The sequence below is a fragment of the Rattus rattus genome, chromosome 6 (assembly GCF_011064425.1).
Source record: "Rattus rattus isolate New Zealand chromosome 6, Rrattus_CSIRO_v1, whole genome shotgun sequence".
NCBI lineage: Eukaryota > Metazoa > Chordata > Mammalia > Rodentia > Muridae > Rattus > Rattus rattus.
This window is the reverse complement of record NC_046159.1, coordinates 33,751,505-33,763,905: the sequence shown is the minus strand read 5'-3', so window position 1 is coordinate 33,763,905 and position 12,401 is coordinate 33,751,505. Positions and strand designations below refer to the sequence as shown.

Genomic DNA, 12,401 nt, shown 5'->3' with positions numbered 1-12,401 from the left:
GGGTGGGGGGAGCATTTTTATGTGTGCCTAGATCAATGGTTCTCAACCTGTGGGTCGCAAACCCTTCTGGTATGAATGATCTTTTCACAGGAGCCACCTATTGTATATCAGATATTCACCTCATAATTCATAACAGTAGCAAAAATGCAGCTATGAAGTAGCAATGAAAACAATTTGATGGCTGGGGGTCACCACAACATGAGGAACTGTATTAAAGGGTCACAGCATTGGGAAGGTTGAGAAGCAGTATGCTAGATCTTCTGCTCAATCATCCACGTGTACATCTGTCTAACTTCGCCAGGGCAGCATCCCAGCTGGGTGTTCCACTTCCTGTGCTCTCCTCTGCCTCAGTTTCTTCCTCCCACCCCTTGCCATTACCTCATTCATTCTGTCTCTCTCTCTCTCTCTCTCTCTCTCTCTCTCTCTCTCTCTCTCTCACACACACACACACACACACACACACACACACACACACACACAGACACACACAATGTTCCTCCTATGCCCTACAAACCCTACAGCCAGGATCCTTTCTGTTCTATTCTAAAATTCCCATGCAGGAAGAATAGAGCCCTGAGAACCTGGGGCCCAACTGTCTATGAGCCCATTGATTGCTGGTCCCAAAGATAACAGGGAATTCAATTGCATAGGGTGACATGGCAGACAGCTGCCACTGAAGAGTGTCTCTGGAGGCCTCTCTGAAATGAGTTGATTTATGCCGGAACCCTCAATTGTTGCCTTTATTTAATTACAGTTACCCTTTGGTAATCATGAAGGGCTGGTTCTCAGTCTGCCTCATGGATGCCAAAATCTACAAATGTTCAAGTCTCTTATATAAACATGCCATAACTGTGCAAAGCCTAAGTATGTCCTTCTGTAAGCTTTAAGTCATCTCTAGGTCATTTACAATATTTAATAGAATGCAAATGTTATGTAAGTAGATACTACAGTTACTGAGAATAATTATAAGAAGAAAGTCTGTTCATGCTCAGTGTAGACTTTCCTTTCTGAATCTTTCCACAGATGCAGAACTGACAGATACCCAGAGCCAACTGGACCTGAAACACAGATTTCAGCAAGGTGAGAATTTAGTTCAATAGCCTATAAGAGTCTACTTGATGTTCCAATTCAGGACATGTGAAGTTGTATTTAAGCTTACCTGGTACTTCAAAGTTTACAAGCATCTTTCTGTTATCTACATCTATTGAAGGAGCATCTCAAACCACTCTTAGCACACTCTTGGAGGCAGTGTGACATCAATTTAAATGGCAACGTCACCTAAGGCTTATTGAGCACCTCCTTCATGATGAACCTTGATCTAAGCACCTGAATTCACTGCAGTATTTCTCACAAAAGAAATGACCTTCCTTGAGGTCAAAACACCACTGGAGTCAAAAAGTTCAAAACCAAGATGGTCGACTGCACTGTGGGAATCTATTGAGCACAGGGTTGTAGGTTCCTCTTACTATGCTTCTCTACCATGCAAAGAGATGACAGGATCCTAAAGCTCACAGGGCTTCAGAAGAACTTGGAGTCCCTACTACATCTCCAGTGTCTGTGGAGAGGATGTGTGTCTTTGTGCTCTCCTAGTGATGTTCACACAGGGGGAGATATGGGTACTTTATAAAGAGGAGGTGCACAGTGACTGGCCTTCAGCAGGTATACAGTAGGGTGGGGCATGTGTTCACTTGATACCCAGCATAGAATTCTAGGGAACAACCTCAAAAGGACACATAAGTTGGAATGCTATCCTTAGACTTGTGTGTTCTCAGAATGTAAGAACTAGGAGGTCCTCTAGGAATCTTGATATATTAATCCCTCACTCAAAAACCAGAGGCTTGGGTTTTGACCCCTAAGGCCTGGCCTTTTCTGGTAATCCTGCTGCCTTTTGCTGTATTCACAGTGCCTGTCACAACTTTCCAGATGCCCAGATCCTGGGAGGGAAGTGGTGGAAATCCTCCAGACCCTCATTTAAATGCAAAAGAGAACTTGGAAATCAACAACATCCATAAGGAGACATGATTTATAGGGCATCAAGAGGATCAGTTGCTAGGAAACCTCTTCTCAAAGATGCAGTCTAGTTATGCTTTGTTCCCAAGAAGGGCCAAGTCCACGCACAGAAACCTCTGCCTGCAGTATTTGAGTGCGCGGGAACTCCTGGGTCAAGTCACCAAAAAGACGTCGAAGAAAGAAGGGAAGTTCTACAATTTATTTGATCACCCACTGAAGTGACTTATGATCTCTCTAGAAATTGACCTCTATTTTCATTTGCTCATTTTTGTGTCTATAGACTGTCTTGTCCCTACCGGAATGCAAAGTCCGGAGGTAGGTAGGATCTTGCTCTTTCCTTTTGCTAGAATACAGACAGATTGTCATCAGGTGTCACTATAGATCTGCATGCAGGAATGTTTAGGTGAGTGGATTAGATGAATATGGTTGGATAGATGGTAGGTGGAAAGGTGAATTGAGGGATGCATGGGTGGGGTTAGAAGGGAAAGGGATGAGAGAGGGAGAGACAGAGAAGAGAAGAAAATGGGGGAAGATACAGTTAGATCCTCTGCCTTTGACTGATGGCAATATTTGGAGAAGTTGTATCATTAATCATTGAATATCTTTTATGTACCCCGTTCTATATTAGGCTATATACTAGGAAATACTACAGATTATAAGACATATAGAATCTAATAGGATGTACACTGTGGTGGGGATATGAACGATAATACTGACTTCTATCACAGGGTATAGTAAGAGCTGTGAGGTGGGGAGTGGGAGCTTCCTGTGAAGTGATAGGAAAACCAAACCTTGAAGAAAGAGTTGCTGTTATCTGTGTGAATGGTGTGTGAGGGTGTGCATGGGCTGTTCTAGACAAAGAAATGTTAGCCCAGGAGAAGCAGGAGCTGAACAGGGCTGAGGAATAGCTGATGCATAGAAAATTATCAGGTGACTGCTCATCTGAGCCATTGCCTGATCCTCCCCCTCCTCACCCTGCCGTCCCCTCAGTGGACATCTGTTGTTTTTCTCTGCCTAGGATCATCTAGTCCTCCTCCAGGCACAGCTTCCTGATTTTATTGGAGGAAACCCCCCAAATTCCCCTCTATTATTTTCAGTTCATGAAGTTCATGGGAAACTGACATGACTTCCAATCCTGGCATTGGCCATGAGTCCCAGGCCAGGCCAATTGGTAAACATAATTTGAATCTGGTCATAATGATGGTGACTAATGATCTAAGCCAGACCAATTAGATGCTACTCTGGGGGCCTTATTTAAAATAGTGAGAAGAGAGTGGTACTGTGGTATGAGGAGGAGGGCAGGAGATCTAGAGGAGGCAAAATTGATAGGAGAAGCTCACACAGAGGACAACAAAACCATAAGGATCTAGACGCTGGTTCCCAAATAAGGAAAGGTGGATGGATGGATGGATGGATGGGTGGATGGATGGATGGATGGATGGATGGATACACAATGAATTGGTAGATTGGATGGATAGGTGGATGGATGGACAGATGGAAAAAGGGGAGAAATAAAATAAGGAAGGAGAGGGAAAAAGAACAAAGGAAGGAAGGAGCAAGGCAAAGTTCTCCTGCCTTAGAGATAGTGAGTACATTGGAGGGGAAGGAAAATCACACTTCACTGTGATTAAAAATTTATCAAGCAGCTTTGTTCCAGGATTACACCTGATGTCCTCAAAATATTATAGGACAGATGACAAACAGAGCCTCTGCCCTCAAAGTACATACTGTATTGGTGAAACGGACCATGAAGTGTGGATCCAGCCACACCTGAGCTGCCAATGTTGCGTTGGTACTGTGGTGTGAATGGCTCCCCAAAGTTCATGCCTCTGAACATTATCAATTATTACCTCTCAATGCAATCGTGTTGAGAGGTGGCTAAGGTGGCTATTGCCTGAGTGGGTTCATTATTGCGAGTTTGAACTTTTTATAAAACAGATTCACATTCCTCTCGTTGCTTGTGGTGGACCTTTCTTGGCCTCCAGTTTTCTGTCACAGATGGCACAGGGTGCCTCCCAGATCCCAGAACCTCACACCAAATAGCTCTATTTTTTATAATAGATCACCTAGTCTCAGACACTCAGTTACAGCACCACAAAACAATGAAACAGCCTGTCTGCACTGGATTCCTGTCCCCTGACAATAATGAGTCCCCAAGGCAGGTTCCTTCCCACCCCAGCTCCCCAGAGACCCATATCAGTCCTGGTCCCAACTCGCCAAGCTTAGGGCAGTGCGTCCTGAATAATGCTGGCTGGCAGAGGACAGGCCCCTCCCACAGGCCAGCAGCTGCCTCCCCGTTGTTTCTCCTCACTGCTCCCCCTCCCGTTCTCCCCGCTCTGTCAAATGCCATCTCATCTCGGTTGACTTTAAGATGCTCAGAAATTTCATCAGGCGGCCTCGCTTCTCACGTTCCCTCACACTGTGTCAGATCCCCACGGAGGAGTTCTCTTCAGTGTCTGTTCACGTCTCATCAGCCACACTCAGATAAGCAGCAACCTGCACATCCAGGACTGAAGAGGCATCTCAGGCTGCAGCGCTAGCCAGAAGAAATGAGAAGGCCGTCCCGGTGAAAGAGCACCCAGACCCCAGCTGGCAAGTGGTGATGTGACAGAGCTACCTCATTCGTCACAGGTTCCCTCATGGGCAGGGTGGCATGAAGGCAGAAATGCAAACGAACAAACAAAACCCCACCAAATGCCCAAACTCTAGTCCATCATGGCACTGAATGGGGTGACCAAGAATCCAGGCTAGTTGACTGGGTAGGGTCTTCCCTACACTTGGTGGAAAAATTATTTATGTAAACACCATGGGTCCCAGTATTCCTAGTGCGTTATGAATCTGTTCAATGCTCTTGGGACCCTTTTGGTACACATGGGAAAGTGACAAACATTGATGCATCTTTAATGCTGGTCTCTGGCTGCAGCCACCCAACGACTGAGTGAGGCTGAGTTCCAGGGCAGTTGCAGAGTGCTTCTTGTATACCAGGATGAACTTCGCTGCTCACATAAACTATATGATCTCTTTCCAAAGTCTGTCTCTGGGAAGTCCAGACGGTCCTAGGTTTCCACTTCTTCATGATCAACCCACTGCAGATCAAAAACATCCGGAGACTGTCTATGCCCCTGCTCAACATGGATGGATGTTTTCCTTGTTGCTATCCCCTAAAGAGTAGAGCATAACAACTGTCTGCATATTGTCTACCTACAGGGCATAATACTCAAGCAAGAGGATTTGAAGGTTATGGGAGGGTATTGTAGAGTCTGTGCAAATACTATGCTATTTTATAAAAGGAACTAAGTGTTCTCAGGTTTTGGCATCTGTGGAGGTCTGGAACCAATGCCCTGTAATTTACTCAGGGACAGCTGTAGTTGACATATATTTATGTAACCAGTTAATATATTTCCTTTAGAAAATGTATTTCCTTTAGAATTTCCAGGATGGGTGCTTAAGTCTAGGGACTCTGGCACAGACTCAGCCACTCCCCAGCTGGGTGACCCTGGACTGGCTACTTGACCCCTCATTCCCTCGGATCCACTGTCCACCATAATACGGTAGCAATGATGCCTCCTCCTTCCAAAGATCATGGTGAGAGCAAAAATGAATCCCTCAGGATTGTACCTCAGGAGCATTCAGACCAATGCTTAGCCTGCGACTAGCACCGTACGTGGGAGGAGAAAAAACAATGACCATGAGAAGAGGCAATGTGCAGCGACAGTGGCTCCCTCTCCTGGGAACTGGGTATGTGAAGCATGTTGGACATATGCACTGACTTGGAAAAATAGCTCTGGAAGGAGACTCCACTAATAACTAGCAACTGTAGGCACAGGGACACTAACACTCACCAGGCATCGGGAGGTCCTCCATAGCCACTGAGCTCCCCATCCATCTCCAAATGAGGAGCTGGAAACCCATGTGTTCCTGGGAAGAGGAATCAGGGACTCTCCTAACAGGGCCTCTAAGGCCTGTGCTTTTGCCAGCCCACAGGCTGCTTTTCCACTAATTAATTAGGACAGGGATAATTTAAAGAAAAGGAAAAAAAAAAGGGCTGGATTTGGACAAATTAAAGTATTAAATGATTTAGGGGCCCGGTGGCATATAGAAACCATGAGGGTTGTATTTAAATGTCATTCTAGAAGATACAGAGGGCTCTTTGGCCAATCAGTCTAGCATCCTTCATCAAAAAATGGATGGTGACTCCTGAGGTTGCTTTCTGGCCTCTACATGTGTATGCATGTATGTGCATGCACATACGCATGTACCATGACACAAATATATACACACATATATACACATGTAGAAGAAAGATATTCAGAGAGCCTGGGTAGAGCTGGGACTAGAACTCAAAATACAGGGCTCCCAGTGGGAGGCCCTCTTCTCTCCCCCATCTTTGAGCAGGGCCCTTAGGTGGGAGGCATCATTATAAATATTTTCCTGGAGGGGATTCCATACCCCTGAGCTTGGCACACAATCAAATCAAGTTTGACTTTGTACAAAGTATTGCATATTCATTACTCTGGTTTTAGTGTCTGTCCATCACTGCTTGGTGTGGACACCCGAAGCCCTTGCCATTCTGCTCTCAACAGAGAAACAGGGCTCTTCCTGCAGCCTGGGCTTGCAAGACAGGGCCAGCATCTGGAACGGAGCTGCTGAACCCGAAGGAGTGGCTGAAGCGGCTACCAGGGTACCAATCGGTTACCAAAACAGCAGTTGTATCTCATGACCTAGAAATATAATGAGAACCTAAACATGATGTTAGCTAAAGTTTGTCATTTGCTTCAAGTCAATATGTGATCAAAGACTCTATACTGTGGATGGCTGATGGAGGTTGGAAAGGGGCGGGGGTTAACAGACAGACGATAGAACTGATCACCATCATCATTACCTTTATCAAAGCCTCTAAGCACTTCTTCTACAGAACACTGGGAAGGAAAAGAATGGGGCTGACTGAACAGCTCCTTCTCTACCTCATTCATTCCTTAGTTACCATGCCTGTGGGACTAAGACTGGGCAACAGGGAGCTGGGAAGATGTGTATAACTGGGGTCTTAAGTAGAAACTTCTAGCAGGACGAAGAGGACCCTCATGTCCCCAGAAGCTAGGTGGCTGTGATGGACCACCAGACATTGCCTAAGCATGGCTTTAGCATTGTGAATGCAGGAAAAAAGGGGAGCTTATTTTTCTATCTCGGGACCAAGAGCTTGACTGTAACTTGCTTTGAGTATTAGCAAAAGTGGTTACTAGCAGAAGTTTGTGTACTGGGCTCTATTCACCTTGGGTTCCTTTTTCTTAATCATCCAGATAACTGTCACCACAAGACTGATGGCCGTTGAACCAGCTCAAATTGCCAGTCCACAGACTCACAAGCCAATAACATGGTGGCTTTGAGGCCACTGAGTCTGGTGGCAATTTGCTAAGAAGCCATCGAGCAAGTCCTAGGGTCAGCTTCATGTTCTGCCTCCAGCTTGTCTGGATGCTCAGATCCAACACTCCTTACAGGCAACACCCATGACCTTCGCTGCCACACCCTCTTCCTCATTCCTTTGCTTCAGCCAGCACCATGGGGACATCAAGGATGAGCAGATGCTGACAGAGCCCAGCTCTAAAATGTCCCTGTTTTGGGATAACAAAGGTTCTTTGATGCCACAGTGGGAATCCCTGAATTTGGGGATTAAACTGCATTTCTAAATAACCATGACCATCCCACAGTATCTATGGTAATGGCTTCAGACTTTCTCCTCATAAATGTATCCAGATCCCAAAAGATTCTATGTCTGTTCAGGTCCTGTATATAAAACGGTGCAGTGACAATAAAGAACCTACACATGCCCCTCATACTCCATCTTGAGAGTCCTCATGGGGAGGAACACAATGGTATGCTGTATAAATGGGCATTCTATTGTGTCATGGGTGCTTAGGAAATAACAAGAACTCTGCATGTATTTGGTAATAGAGGCTGTATTAAAAAAATACTTTTGACCCAATGTTGGTTGAACCAATACATGTTTGTTAGTTTTTTTGTCACAGTGGCAAATGCTTGAGAAAAATTAGAGGAGGAAAGATTAACTTTGGTCCACAGCTTCAGAGATTCCAGCATGCACTTGACTGATTCCCCTGCTGTGGTGAGACTGAGCATCACGGGTCAAGAATGTGGGTCAAAGCAAAGTGGCACAACTCATAGCAACCAGGAAACAGAGACAGGGAGGAAGGAGCTAGGGACAAGACACCTTCCAAGGGCATGCCCTCAGTGACCTACTTCCTGCAATCAGGACCCTCCATCTCCACTTCCTAATAATACTATTAAATAAAGTTGTATCAGCAGATCAAGCTTTTAGCATTGAGCCTTCAGGGGGTATTTCAGACTCACGAATGCAAGACCTGTGGATATACAGGGCTACAGTTAGCAACCATGGGGTGTTTATTATTGGAACCTGAGGACCCCTCTCCTACATAGATGCCAAAAGAAGAAAGAGCTGGGAGGCACTGGGCTCTTCCTTTCTACCAGCTCCCGGAGTACCACCAGCAGGCCACCATGAGCACAGCATGACAGCAAGAAGCTTGTCATCGGGTGAGGGGGCCCCCTACCTGCATATCCAATGACAGGTGATTCTGTCCTGCTGCCTTAACTCGTGGGCAGAATAGACAGCTATATACACAGAACCTGCCAGGTTCAGAGCACCGGCACCATGAGGGATAGAGAGATGTCATTATCCTCTCCATCTTTAAGACTACCCAGTACTGTTCAGTCTACAAACCATGGGAGAACAATCAGACCCAGTTTTCACAGACAGAACTGAGAGGCGAAGTAATGTGCCACAAGAAGCCACTTTCTAATGCTCGATCGACTTGTACCTCTGAGTATTTAGTGCAGCATTACTCACCAGCCAATAAGAGAAGTCATACTGCAACAAGGGAACAGGCACAGACAAATGAAGGTAGGAGGTTATTATAAAGCTACAAGACTCAAAGCCCAGAGGTGGCATCTTTCTTAAAGATGCTAGGGTTGGGCTTAATTAGAAAAATGGGTATGACTCAGATGGTCAGAGGATAAAAGCAGGCAGGCTACAATGGGCAGCTGCAGTGACGAGGAAACAGAGGAGAAGGTTTTGGGGCTGAGTATAGACAATTTTCCTGGTTACTTTTATCATCCGCTGAACATAACCTACAGTCACCTGGGAAGAGGGAACCTTGACAGAAGAACCACCTTGGTCAGAGAAAACGTCTTCATTGGCAGTTGATGTAGGAGGGCCCAGCCCACTGTGGGCGGCATCATCCCTAGGCAGGTGGGCCTGGACTGTATAAGAAAGCAGGCTGCGTATGAGCAAGCAAGCAATCTGGAGAACGAGGCAGTAAACAGTGGTTCTCTATGGTGTCCACTTCAAGCTCCTACCACGAGTTGCTGCCCTGACTTCCCCCAATGATAGATTGTGACCTGAAAGTGAGTCAAAGAGATCCCCTTCTCCTCAAGTTGCTTTTAGTCAGGTTGTTTTATCACAGAAACCGGAAGCAAATCAGGACAGGCAAAATGAGGTGCCCAGCTGGAGGGTGGAGAGAAGGTTAGAGACCTGGAGTCTTGGGGAGCAGCGAGGTCCTGTGCCTGGAGCTGTGATGCAGACCTGTTGTGGAAAGAGTGATCCATACACAGAGGGACTCACAGAGCATAGGAAAGACCAAGAGGGGGTAAACACAGATGTAGGGAAATCCTCTACAGCTAGACAATCCCATTCATTCACTAGCCTTACACACTCATCACTCACCCCACCCCTGGGAGTACAGAGAACACACACATGGTAATGACAGTCAGGATTACTGACACACAGACTCTCTAGCACACTACAAACCCTGTCATACTAACCGTGCTCAACATGTGTGACTCCTCAGTGTAAATGGCCCTCCATAGCTGTGATCTCCACATCCATCAGCTGTGGGCTGAGACTACTGGGGAAGAAAGTTTCCCTACACTGAGCAGGAACACACTTTCCTTTTCTCATCACTAAACAACACAGAGAGGCAACCGTCTGCAGAGCATTGCTGCTGTGTCTGCTGTAGTAAGCAATCTGGGAATGGTTTAAAGTACCTGGGAGGATGTGTGGCGTGACACTACTTTATACAGGAGACCTCAGCATCCACAGAGTCCCCAGGTCCATGAGGCTTTTGGGAACCAATCCCTACAGAGACCGTGGGAGGATTTCACTGTTCTTTCCAGTTGAAAATTAGATTTGACCCAGATTCTGACTTCAGAGTGTCTGCCTTCTCTTTGCCTCTTTTCTCTGTACTACTAGGGTGAGCCTAGGGCATTTGAGAAAGCTGGAAAAGAGCTCTACAACTGAGCTATATACACTGAAGCCCATCTTTACTTTTATTATTATTATATTTTATGTGTTATAAATATAGAACCTGGGCAGGCCTCAAACTTGTAGCCCTCCTTCCTCAGCTTCCTAAGTAGATGGGAACCTCACTAGATCCAGCTTTAGTTTTAGTTTTGAGCAAAGTTGGAGCACATTAAGACGCTCTTTGGATGTAGGTTTAAGCTCAGACATTACTGTGGTTTCATTACTGTTGATGCAGTCAATGATCCTGCAAAAAAAACCATCAAGGAGGAAAGGGTTTGTGGGCTTACACTTTCAGGTTACAGTCCATTACTGAGGGGAAGTCAAGGTAGAAACTCAGTAGACAGCCACAAAGCATCCATTGTTAAGAAAAGAGAGATGAATTCCTCCATAGTAACTGTTTGCTTGCAATTATATTTGGCTAGCTTTCTTCTCTTTTAGAAAGTTCAGGCTCCAGCCCATGAAATGGTGCCCTCCCGAATGTACTATCTCCTTATGTCTAAAACAATCTGCTACAGATAGGCCCATAGGCCAACCTGATCTGGGCAATGCCTTGTTAAGACTCTCTTCCCAGAAGACTCTAAGTCGTGTGGAGTTGACTGTTAGAAATCTCCAATATGAGCTGGGCAGTGATGTGCACTCCTTTAATACTAACACTTGGGAGGCAGACTTTATGAGTTTAAGGCCAGTCTGGTCTACAAAGTGAGTTCCAAGATAGCCAAGGCTACACAGAAAAACCTGTCTCAAAAACAAAAACAAAAACAAAAAACAAAAAACAGAACAAAATCCACAAACCATCCAATATGGGCATGAAGGTAAGGAAGAAAGAGGTGAAAGAGAAGGCAATAGGCAGTATGTGCCCTTGAGTGGGTGTGGCTTCTCAGGTGAGGCTCACCCAAAGTCTGTGCTTCCAACCAGCAGGCTATTCTAATCCAAGAGGATTCTCTATGGTAAATCTGTCTTTAATTGTCTACACAGATCTGCACATTCTTTCACTGAGGTGAGGCACCCTCCCCCTATTTTACATTAGTTAAAAAAGTCTTATTCTAGGTCCTCCAGCTGCTGGGGTCTACACTGGGCCTTCCACCTTAAGTATAGGCCCTGACTTTCAGCCCTTGAGAACCCCACTGCTGCCACCATGGATGTCAAAGATATATATATATATATATATATATATATATATATATATATATATATCTCAAAGAGATATATATGTCAAAGATATATATGTCAAAGATATATATGTCAAAGATATATATATGTCAAAGATATATATGTCAAAGATATATATATGTCAAAGATATATATATGTCAAAGATATATATATGTCAAAGAGAAGGGCTTCACATAGCCTACACGTATTTACTGTTAAATTAGGACTTTTGTAAAGAACCCTATGTACATCAAACATAACAATTCTACCCGGTATTTCACCTGGTGAGCCTATCCTACATTGGACCCTAAGGCCATCTATGAGGCTCTCCACAGTCCTCACCAAGAAGCCAAAGTTGGTTCTTGCCCTACAACCTAGGCAGTGTGCTCTCCATCCCACGACCATCCAGTTCTAACGCCCATCTCTATGTGGTTGGCCTTGGCTCCAAAGCAGGTAGCAAGGTCAGCTATGGCCTAAACTGTGATGTTCTCCACTGCAAACAGTCAGGCATGCGCACCATTTCACTTCAGGTTATTCTTGGAGCAGGGTTCCATTCTACAGACAAAGACAAGGGGATCTAAACAAGCTCTGTGACCTTCTAAGGCCACAGTCACCAAACAGCACTCTCTGCCTGGAGCCTATAGCTCCTGGCACCCAAGTCCATATTCCTGTCCTCTGGAGACTTCACACCCATATTCCTAGTCCCCACTTCAGAACCTTTGTGCTCATAAGGGACACATCCTGTATGTGGCAGATCACATTATTCTCTCACACACTGTAAAACTTACTAAACATGCTCAGGACCCATACCAATCAGGAATTTGAGCTTATGAGTCATTAAAAACTTTCATGATGACCCACTGTCACTCCAAAGTCTGCCCCCCCCCATAGTCGAAGACAAGAGACCCAAAA

The 12,401-nt window shown here is 45.3% G+C and overlaps 1 protein-coding gene across 2 annotated transcripts in view; it reads right to left on the bottom strand.

The window, feature by feature from the left end:
* Window positions 1–12,401, bottom strand: part of Srgap3 (SLIT-ROBO Rho GTPase activating protein 3) — a 225,403-nt gene that overhangs the window by 58,774 nt on the left and 154,228 nt on the right. The gene's annotated exons all lie outside the window — the stretch shown is intronic.